The sequence below is a fragment of the Pelophylax lessonae genome (genome assembly GCF_965119305.1).
Source record: "Pelophylax lessonae genome assembly, chromosome: 6".
In the NCBI taxonomy this organism is placed as follows: domain Eukaryota; kingdom Metazoa; phylum Chordata; class Amphibia; order Anura; family Ranidae; genus Pelophylax; species Pelophylax lessonae.
This window is the reverse complement of record NC_138773.1, coordinates 80548502-80560856: the sequence shown is the minus strand read 5'-3', so window position 1 is coordinate 80560856 and position 12355 is coordinate 80548502.

The window sequence follows — 12355 nt, the reverse complement described above, 5'->3', positions numbered from 1 at the left end:
AAAGCTTGGGAAATCTTTTTGTATCCAAATCTGGCTTTAAACTTCTCTACAACAGTATCTCGGACCTGCCTGGTGTGTTCCTTGTTCTTCATGATGCTCTTTGCACTTTAAACGGACCTCTGAGACTATCACAGTGCAGGTGCATTTATACGGAGACTTGATTACACACAGGTGGATTCTATTTATCATCATTAGTCATTTTGGTTAACATTGGATCATTCAGAGATCCTCACTGAACTTCTGGAGAGAGTTTGCTGCACTGAAAGTAAAGGGGCTGAATAATTTTGCACGCCCAATTTTTCAGTTTTTTATTTGTTAACAAAGTTTGAAATATCCAATAAATTTTGTTCCACTTCATGATTGTGTCCCAGTTGTTGTTGATTCTTCACAAAAAATTACAGTTTTATATCTTTATGTTTGAAGCCTGAAATGTGGCAAAAGGTTGCAAAGTTCAAGGGGGCCGAATACTTTCGCAAGGCACTGTATATCTGAATAAAGCCTAATCGCAGCCCCACCCCCTCCCTGTTTCCCAGTCCTTCCCCCAAGGAGCTCTATCCAACCCTGAAGAGGACCGGTACTGAACAATTTAAAGTGCTTGGGAGAAGGTAAGTAATGCAGCAAGAAATGTTTTTTTTTTTAATTTTTACAACTGCTGGGCTACAAAAAAATGTAAGTCTAGCAAACATTGGCACATGCAGGATTAAAATTAAAGTATGAAGGTTTTTTTTTCTAGAGCATAGAGGTAAAATCCAAAGAATAACACATGTAATTGGGTTTTAAAGTGAACCTGTGCCAGCCTAACACACACAAGGGTACTAAAGTGCTGCATCATCTCAATAAATAGAACATTTTTAGAGGAACTGCACAAGCGCTGGAATATCTTCTTCTTGAGGCATCGCAAAGCACCTGTGTTAAGCCGTCATAAACGGTTCGAATCTTAGCCAGTTTAGCAGGGACCAGATGAGTTTAAAATCATGTATGGGCAGGCTGATTGTACCTAAGTTGATCGATCAACATGGGTACAACCAGCATGTCAGATTTTTCTACATGCAGTTACTGCTAGCGGCTATAGTCGCTAGCAGTAAGCATTGTATTCTGCGGACCGGGAATACTCTCCGCGCCCCCCACTGGCAGAATACAATAGCACAGTGGGAGGCATTCTTCCATCAACACAGTCAGTGTTTATGCAGAAATCTAGTGATTTTTTTTTTGTATCATCTACAGTATGGCCAGCCTTAGTCTTCAGCTCAATTTCTGTTCTCCAGTGAAGCCTGTTTGATTCTAGGCACATACCATACCTGGGGCTTTGACTGCCTAAGCTAAACCCTACCCTTATTAGGTGCCCATGCCTCTACTGCCCACTACAGTTCTGCTCAGCCCGTCACAGGAAGCCTTGTATGTTTATGTATGTATACAAGGCTTCCCCTGATTGGCTGAGGTGGGCAGATAATGTCACAATCTCTACCTCAACCAATCACAGGAAGCCTTGTATTGATTTATAAATTACAAAGCTTCCTGTGAATGGCTGAGCAACACTCAGACAGACTTGGTTTTGTTCTAGGAAGGAGGCACTCCCAGTGAGTGCATATGTTAGTAAAGGAATTGTTTGTTTAGACCTGGCATTTGGCTTTAACGTGGGGAGGAAGCCAAAGTCAAGAACACAGGACATGACCTCAAACCAGCAGGAGGAAAGTTCAAAACTAATCTTAGAAAGTATTATTTTACTGAAAGTAGTTATTGATTACTATTATCAGTTACCAGTGAGTGGATTCAAACATGCTGGGACAACGCCAGCACGCCTTTATCGTAATTCCATCACCCCTCACCTTTTGAACGCTGCTAAATCGTTGATTCCCAGATTTTGGAAAAGCCCGACCATTCCCTCCATTTCACAATGGCTTCAGTTGGTTAACCATCTCTACCACATGGAGGACATGACATTAGATTACAGAAATCAATCTGAAAGAGCCCATAAGATATGGGCCTGCTGGCTCTCCTTTACATATTCTTCTACTCAGGGCTTTTTTTCTCAGAGAGTAGGTGCAGGAACTCCCCCCTTCTTAGTCGCCCCTTGGCTCCACCCCCTACCCAACCCCAAGCACCTCCCTTGGTCCCACCGCCTACCCACCTACCAATACTGCCCTTTTAGGGAACTCAGAACCAAGTATCATTCTGTGGTGTAATTTGTATGGAACTTGATAATTATACCAAGAAAAGCAGCAAACTAGATCCCCTGCAGCCAGCAACAATAGACCCCCCAGAAACAAGCGATTACCCACACAAGATTGCCCCCCCCCCCCCACAACAAAAAACCAATCCAGCAAAACCACCCCAGCAACAATAGATCCACCCCAGCGACAATAGACCTCCAGCAGCAAGATTAGATTCTACAGCAGCCAGCAACAATAGACCTCTCTTTCTCAACAGTAGATCCCTCCTAGCAACAACTGACTCCCCAGAAATATAAGATCCCTCCCCAGCAACAATAGGTCCTCCACCAGAAAAAATAGACCCTCATGCAAAAATAGATCCCCACAAGTGACAATAGTTTCCCCAATGGCCATCATCAATAGACCCTCCAGGACACCCCAGCACCCCTTGCACTTTCATATATTCAGTGCTGGAGGTGCCGGAACTGCGTTCCCCCAGGTTCCCCCTGAAAAAAAGCCCTGCTTCTACGTATGCTGCGTTGGTGTCATGAAAACAAATAGTACAATGTATATTGTCTTTTTATGCTATATGCTCAGGTACCAGTCATACGAGTCGGCCGCCCTCCCCCACCACCTCCCCCCCCCCCCCCCCCTCTCTTCTCTCTTTCTCTTTCCTTTTTTCCATTCTTCTCTATTTGTTTTACTATTTCCTTATCCATCAGTTCTGATGGGAAGTGAAATTTATTTATTATTTACGGTTCTAGTGTTATACATGAGGTTTAACTTTCTGTATGTCAATACATTTTTGTGGAGATTTTTCACACTGTTTCTAATTCATTCAGTTGTTTATGTATGTTGATGCCTTTATACTGCTTTGATATGGACACTGTTTTGTAACCTATGGCATTTATTTTCTCAATAAAAACATATTGAACAAAAAAACATACTTGGGACAAACAGATCTATACTAGTGATCGACTGATATCTTTTTTTTTAATGCCAATACCGATATCGGCCGATATTTTCGGACATGTAAAACATTTTTTTTTTTCTTAAGGTACTCCTTGTGGAGGGATCTGGGGATCTAAAAGACCCCAAACCCTTCCTTGGCACTAAAAAGCATTCAAAACGCCAAGTTTGGCTGTTTTGAATGCTGTCAGTTTTTTTAATTCGGCGCACAGTACCCGGAAGTGATGTCACGTCCGGGTTTTTTACATGGAGACCGGCGCATGCGCACTTGCGGCAAGGATACCTGCTTTTACGGGGACACATCTTCATGCTACACTGGGTCTTCTCTTTGGCGGCAGCGGTGGAGGTAGGATGCCCGGGTTTACTGGTGGGACGGGAGACCTAGGGGAGCCGTGGAAGCCTGCGGGAGGAGGGAGACATCCCCTCCCGCTCCTTGTAATGACAGACGAGCGGCTTCTGAGCCGCATCGGTTGTCATTACAAGTAGGTCGACAGTCGGGTATGGACACCGGTACCGGGGTGATGCCTCTAGCTGCAGGCATTACTCTGGTACATGCACTTTCCCTAAATATCGGCAATATCGGTAACCTCAGGGGCCGATTCCGATATATTGGGGAAAGTGCATATTGGCCCCCGATATATCGGTGTTGCCGATAATCGGTCGATCTCTAATCTATACTATAAAAAAATTAAAAATAAAATTATATATAAATTTAAAAACAATTGGGGCAGACCACTTGGTCTTTTTTCCGTCATCACTCTTCCATGTTTCTATGTTTCTTCTAGGCAGGAACAAAGCTTAGAACAGTAGTGAAATCTTCAACAATCTGCTGCCATCTTCACCCGGTCTTCTTTCCAGGTTACCAGGCTCAGGCTGTTTAAATGGCAGAGCCACGATGACGTCACTCCCACGCATGACCATGGGAGTCACAATTGTGGCACAACAGCAGTCTGGATTGACAGTATATTTAGTATGCCCTTAATTCAGAACACAGTGCACATACCCCGGTGACATCACAACCTGCAGAATTTGTGAATCTTTTGAACAATGCACATTTAGGAGATATTCATTGTACCTACAGGTAAGCTTTTTATAAGCTTACCTGTAGGTACAAGTGACCAAGTGGAGTTTACAACCACTTTATTCTAGACTTGGACACTTATGACCCTTGGAATATGCAGACTCTTTAGCCTCGGTGACATCTAACACCCAGTAGTCCTTTCATGGTATGGACAGATTCTTGGAACCTATTGAAAGTGCACCAAGCAAAATATGCCATTGTGTTCAATTATTGGTGGGCACAGTGAAAGGTAAGTGTTCCTGGTTTACATGCTTTACAGTCACACCCTTTTACATCTTCCAGCACCAGCATCCCTTGCAGCTCTTGGTATTTGAACACATAACATCTGAGAACAATAAAGAAAGACAGTGGAGTGCTACTCAACTGGCTGCAGATCATTTGCCCAGCTACCTCTGCCTTACAGGTCTGACCTCTTGATGCTTCTGAAGGGAGGGAATCAGAAACTTCCCTGGGTGTGTCCAGGGAGTTGTGGGAAATAGAGTTAGGCCTCCTTCACACAGGGCGAACCATGCAAGGACTGTGTTTAACTACATGATGGTGCACACCTGCATCCCATGCAGGCAGTCCCTTTAATGTCAATTAGGATGCAGTGGCCGCATGGCCACAGCAGTTGCTCCCCATTTGACTTCCCTGCAAATGTGGGCGCACAGCTTTGAACATAGACATTGAGAGTTCGGGAACCTGCACACCTGTGGATCCCCATTTGGGTAAGCACAGCCCTCACACGGGAGTACACTATAGTACACCCCTTGTAAATGAGGCCTAAAAGGGAACTGACTCTTCCAGAAGCAGTCAAATTTTTTAACATGCTCAAAGGCACATTGGAAGTGAATACAAAAATAATTTATAGAAAGGAAAAACACTGTAAGTAAGCATTTAAAACATTGATTTTTCTGTGCTTTTACCTGAAATTTGGAAACAGGAGATATCATTAGTGTTGCTAAAACTAACCCCAATAACATTACGTTAATTTATTTATATAAAAATACATTACAATGTACTTCTATCTGTCTTTCTACTAGTCTCCTGTTTTTCCTGGAAAGGTGTCTGGATTAAGCAACTGGCTAAAGAGAATTATAAAATGTTAACCCCTATATTGCTACAGGACCCAGAGGTGACATGGGGCCTGTCAGGAACCACTGAGCACAGCAGGGGACCAGGCCGGAAGTGTTACTAAAAATCAGATCCCCAAACTGAAAAAAACACAACACCCTAATTTCTATAATCATGAGGCGTAGGGTCTTAGCTATAGCAAATATTATTTTTACCAGCAAAAATATGAGTAACAGTGAGACAATGTTATAGGACCCTTTCACACCCCAGTGCTATACTAGGTTACTATACAAAGTCAATGGAACATGACACACCTGCCACTGGATTTGTGTTTTTGTGCAGCGAAATAATGTGCATGGTGGTATGCTGAAAAAAGTAGTTCATGTGCCCCAGCCTGAACACTTTGTCCACTATTCACCTCACCTCTGCACATCTAATACACCACTGTTCAATTCTGCAACCCCCCCTACCCCCACCATTCCTCTTCGTAATTACCTACATCTGCATCCACTGCACCTCTCTTCCAATCCCTTCAACCACTGCGACTCATTCCACGTCTGTAAACCCTCCCATCCCTGCAACCTATTTTGCCACTGCAATCTCTTCCACCTCTGCAGCCACTTTCACCTCTGCATCCCTTTACACCATTGCAACCCATTTAATCTGCACACCTGTTCCACCACTGCATCCTTTTCCATCATTGCAACCTCTTCCCTCTCTGCACCCCCATTCCACCTCTGTGCAAAGCTCACCTGAAGAGATAGGTCAGAAATCTCATTCCTGACAAAGAGTACATTTAGCTGTTGGTGGTGCTTGGGGTAGAGGCAAATGAAGCTGTGCAAGAGGGAAGGACACACAAACTGTCAACCATGTGGCAATGAGGATGGATTAAGGGAGGAGGTGGAAGCAGGAGGTAATGGGATAAGCCCCATACCCAGCGTGACAGCCATGCTTCATGCAAGTAACAGAACAGTGGGTGGTGAAATTAGCCCAAGGGACAGCTCACTTTCATGGTGGTCCCAACCAGACCCCCACTCCAGGCCCCATAGTGCCAATATGGCATCTATGGAGGTAGTTTCCCCACTGGACCAGAAAACCAACACACACAGAAGCCTGCTGGATGTTAAAGATTCTACAGCAAGCTCATTTGCTAAAGATAGCTCAATTCAATGACCCAGGCAACAGGAGGAGTGAGTATTAATGCTTTTCTTTGCAAGCTCGGCTTCCTTTTACCCTTTTGAAATAATGACAGAGCCACTTAAAAGAAAAGTAGAATGTAGCTTTAATAATGACTGTCCAACTTCCAACATAACCTGTTTTCATTTTTTTCTCTATCTTCTGTTCTGCCTAAGCGTCTTCAATAAGTAATGGGAAATAGTACTGAGTGTGTGTGCATGAGGTGAGCTGTGCCTTTATTCGCACTATAAATGTGACACAATAAAATGACATCATTCAAAAAGAAGAAAACTGTCTGTTATTAAAGAATGGGAAGCGTTTTAGAGCCAATTATTGTAAGATTCAGTGTTAAAACTGGAAAATGATGCTACCACATGTAATAGTGCATACTGGCCTTGTGTCAAATTTATACTGGAAGGAAAAGCTAGATCAAAGTAGTGCACTTCTTATTGTACAACTTGAATTATTAATACTTTATTGCTGGAAATTGTCCAGTTGAGCAGTTAAACTGGAAAAAAAGTATTTAGGGAATTTGAAATGGTCACTGTCTGTCAGATCAGATCAGATCTTTCATATGCAGCCCCATAAGACAAGGGCAATTCATAGATTATGTAAATTTCTTTCCTGTAACCACCCATCCCTGCCAGGAGAGCACAATGATTACTGCTAGTGGCTATAGCCAGTGGTATGAATCATGCTAAAAATTGGACATGCTGGTTGTACTTGTAATTGGGTACAATCAGCCTGCCCAAAGATTAATCAAATCTCAACTGGTCCCTGCTGAACAAGCCAAGATTTGTTCAATTTATGACCGGCTTAAATGGATGGTAAAGCCACTAGGTTTCTTTATCTTAATGCATTCGCACATTAAGATAAAATAACATTCTGTGCACAGCAGCCCCCCTCAGCCCCCCCCCCCCAATACTTACCTGAGCCCATCTTTACTGGGCTGGAGTGTCTCAGCTGCCCGTAACTCCCCTCCTGATTGGCTAAGACAGCAGTGCAGCCCGATTGGCTCCCGCTGCTGTTAATCAAAGTCAGTCAGCCAATCAGTAAAGAAAGGGGAAGGGCCAGTTCACGGCTCTGTGTCTGAATGGACACAGGGAGCTCTGACTCAGCTCAGCAAGAAGCTTCCTGTGGGGGCACTCAACAGGCGGGAGGGTCCAGGAGCAATGAAGAGGGACGCAAGAAGAGGAGGATCTGGGCCACTTTGTGCAAAACCAACTGCACAGAGCAGGTAAGTATAACATGTTTGTTATTTAAAAAAAAAAACAAGACTTTACAATCACATGTGCAGTAGGCCACAGAAAAAGCAGGCACTTGCATTGTGGTAGACTGTTGTTAACATAGGGCAGTTCAGAATAGTATGCACGTGTCACTTTGTGGTGCAATAATTTTAACTCAGCAAGTCGACTTTGGCAGGCATTACTCCTGCTAAATGCACTTATTGAAGTCAATGGGACCTTTACACAACCATGTGCCAAATGTGGCTGTAGCAGTTGCACTGTTGTACTTCAATGTAAACTCCCCCTTGGAATAAAAAAAATAGGGTGTTCAGGAGGTGGCAGTATAACCTCCTGTTCACCTGTAAATTGTCTCTAAATAACAATCTATTAATTGATTTACTGTGGATCACTTTTCAGAACCTGCTACCTAAGTGAAAAAAGACTTGGTGTCTTGCGCAACTCAAAAGAAGATAAGTTAGATTTGAGTTTAAATACACATACCAACTTTTCCTTATGAACAACACAAAGCCCTAAATACCAATAATATCACCATAATGTATATAAAAAAAAAAAATCTTGATAAGGTTGCAGGTCCTTGAAGGCACCATATAAACAGTAAACACATTCCCTGTTTCTGCAGCACCAGTTACATATGTTAGGCCCCCAGTTGCAATAAGCTACTTTGGGAACTACAAACCCAATTCCAAAAAAGTTGGGACACTGTACAAATTGTGAGTAAAAAAGGAATGGACTAATTTTCAAATCTCATAAACTTATATTTTATTCACAATATAATATAGATAACATATCAAATGTTGAAAGTGAGACATTTTGAAATGTCATGCCACATATTGGCTCATTTTGGATTTCATGAGAGCTACACATTCCAAAAAAGTTGGGACAGGTAGCAATAAGAGGCTGGAAAAGTTAAATGTACATATAAGGAACAGCTGGAGGACCAATTTGAAACGTATTAGGTCAATTGGCAACATGATTGGGTATAAAAAGAGCCTCTCAGAGCGGCAGTGTCTTTCAGAAATCAAGATGGGCAGAGGATCACCAATTCCTCCAATGCTGCCGTGGCGAAAAATAGTGGAGCAATATCAGAAAGGAGTTTCTCAGAGAAAAATTGCAAAGAGTTTGAAGTGATCATCATCTACAGTGCATAATATCATCCAAAGATTCAGAGAATCTGGAACTATCTCTGTGCGTAAGGGTCAAGGCCACAAAACCATGCTGGATGCCCGTGATCTTTGGGTCCTTAGACGGCACTGCATCACATACAGGAATGCTACTGTAATGGAAATCACAACATGGGACTCAGGAATACTTCCAGAAAACATTGTCGGTGAACACAATCCCCCGTGCCATTCGCCATTGCCGGCTAAAACTCTATAGGCCAAAAAAGAAGCCGTATCTAAACATGATCCAGAAGCGCAGGCGTTTTCTCTGGGCCAAGGCTCATTTAAAATGGACCGTGGCAAAGTAGAAAACTGTTCTGTGGTCAGACGGATCAAAATTTGAAGTTCTTTTTGGAAAAACTGGGACGCTATGTCATCTGGACTAAAGAAAAGGATAACCCAAGTTGTTATCAGCGCTCAGTTCAGAAGCCTGCATCTCTGATGGTATGGGGTTGCATGAGTGCGTGTGGCAAGTTCTAGAACAACATATGCTCCTATGCAGACATTGTCTCTTTTAGGGAAGACCTTGCATTTTCCAACATGACAATGCCAGACCACATACTGCATCAATCACAACACCATGGCTGCGTAGAAGAAGGATCCGGGTACTGAAATGGCCAGCCTGCAGTCCAGATCTTTCACCCATAGAAAACATTTAGCGCATTATATAAAGAGGAAGATGCAACAAAGAAGACCTAAGACAGTTGAGGAACTAGAAGCCTGTATTAGACAAGAATGGGACAACATTCCTATTCCTAAACTTGAGCAACTTGTCTTCTCAGTCCCCAGATGTTTGCAGACTGTTATAAAAAGAAGAGAAAATGCCACACAGTGGTAAACACGGCCTTGTCCCAACTTTTTTGAGATGCGTTGATGCCATGAAATTTAAAATCAACCTATTTTTCCCTTAAAATTATACATTGTGGGAGATTAGCTCGGTGGCGGGCGTGGATGACCCCTTGGGGGGATTCGTTACACAGGGAGATAGCCGAGAAGTGGTTGCAAATAACAGTTTGGTTTATTCATGCAATTTTCTTCAAACAAGTGCATGCAGCAAAAACATCCAAAATAAAATAAAACACAAAATAAATCCTTGCCACTGTGGGCGGCTACCTTCTCACACACAGGAACCTATCTCATGAAGTCTGTCTCCAACCTGCTGTTGGGCAAACTTTGCTGATCCTACAACAGACACTCAATAGTTCATTTATAATCTCTTCACACAACAAATGTCCATTGAACATGTCCCTTTTCCTCTTCACATTGAACATGTCCCTTTTCCTCTTCACATTGAACATGTCCCTTTGCTTTTCTCTTCACATAGCAAACAGTGCATTTATTTCTTTCCACATAGAAATAGTCCAAGACCTCACCTTGAGTAGTCTTCAGTCTTAATTAATTTCCCCTTCACACACGAAATGTCCATTGGTTTCTTTTCACATAGAAACGATCCTTGAGTAGTCTTCACACTTGTTACCCTCCTCAGCGCACATCGCTTCAGGAGGTCTTCCCCATGCTCACACAGCTTTCAGGGGGCACACATCTGACTGTCCTCCTCTCCCCATGCCCACACAGCGTCAGGAGGCAGCAATCCTTCTCCCATGCTCACTCAGCGTCGGGAGGCACACATCTGACTGTCCTCCTCTACCCACACGGCGTCAGGAGGCAGCAATCAATAGGACTTCCTTTGGACAAATTATAGAGGCCTTAACTTCCTCATTCCGAACAGCTGAAGGTCTTTCAATTTCCTTAAGCCGTCCTGGCTACCTTTTCAGCCGACACCCTATAGTAATTGGGGAATTTTCTAAACCAGGTGGAAATGTATCTCCTGTCTGTGACTACATCCACAGATTTACCTGACTTCCTGTCACAACATATTCTCAGTTTAAAAATTTGATATGTCATCTATGTTGTATTCTGAATAAAATATTGAAATTTGAAACTTCCACATCATTGCATTCTGTTTTTATTCACAATTTGTACAGTTTCCCAACTTTTTTGGAATCGGGTTTGTATATCAGTTGACCACAGACACATACTTGTCCAAAACTACCCAGTCACTCCAAGCTGACCACACTTAATAGGGAACATCACATCAAAGATGGGTCCCTAACTATTTTTCCATACCACCAATGAAGTCACCTTCAAGGACTCCAAATTGTAAACTAGCTGCTATGAATTGCATTCAGACTCACCAATGTCAATAGTGAAGGGCAGGTTGGAGGGAAGCACTCTTGATCTTTGGTGATCTCCGACTGAACTTTCCCCACTCCACCCCACAAATCACCCTTTTTAGCTCCTCCCAATCAGCCCAATTCCATCTAATCAGGCATGTGACCACTAACTTTACATTCTGTTCTATCCATTTAACCCTGTGTTTAAAAATGCCTTTTATCACCCACTCATGTAGGCAGTTTTCTTATTCCTTCCTGTCTTAGCTCTGGGCCTAGCTATTCTGCCCTAGCATAAAAAGCATGACACCATCTTACCATACCTTATGGTTCTGTGTCACAGACCCATCTACGGCTTAAAGGATAAGCTCACTTTTAAAAAAAATAAATAAATAAATGCACTTCTTTTAGCAGATCAAATATGTGCAAATATTATTTTTTTTTTACTAGGAGCCTGGAAAGCATTGCACCCCCGAACAACAGATTGCAGGTGCCATGCAGGACTCCTACAGACTTGTCTTATATCTGTCTGCTTGTACCTCATAGGCAATTACACTCTGACAGGAAGAGACAATGAACTACCCAGAGCGCTCAACAGCATCCTGGTAGTTGATTGAGAACTACAAGCTGACAGCCGTGTGTCCATTCAGAGACGGAGCTGCCGTTCCGCCCCGTCCCCCCTCTATCTCCTTATTGGCGAACTGACTTTGATTGACAGCAGCGGGATTCAATGGCGTCACTGCTGTGTCTGAGCTAATCAGGAGGGAGAGTCCCGGGTGGCCGAGGAAGTCGTGGACATCGCTGGAGCGAGGTGGGGCTTAGGTAAATATTAAAGTCTGCTGGGGAAACTGCTACACCCAGAAGGCTTTTTATCTTAACGCATAGAATGCATAAAAAACTTTTGCCTTTACAACTCCTTTAATTTTCCCCACAGCACCATGGATAAAAAAAAAAAAATATAATTTCTATGCAAAGAAATGTTCTTTTTTTTTTTTTTAGTTTAGATGCGCTTTAAACCAAACTATCATCCCCAACTACCTCCTCACTACCTGAATAAACCCTAAGAGTGTGCTTACATCCTATCCTGAAAATCCATCGGTGATGGCCATGCCTAAAAGCTGCTCTCAGACTTCTATGTAAAATAAATACAGTAACTACTGGAGCAAAGACAGTGCATCCATAAAAAGTATAATTGTTTAATAGAAAATTACATAACACTCACAGCATAGAAGTTAAAAACAGTTAATCTGGTAAAATAGTGTCACTCTGGTCTCTCCTGGCGTCTTTCAAATTGTATCCACAAGCTGCTGGGGTGGAGAGGAGTCCGTACCATGTCCTGTGGCCACCT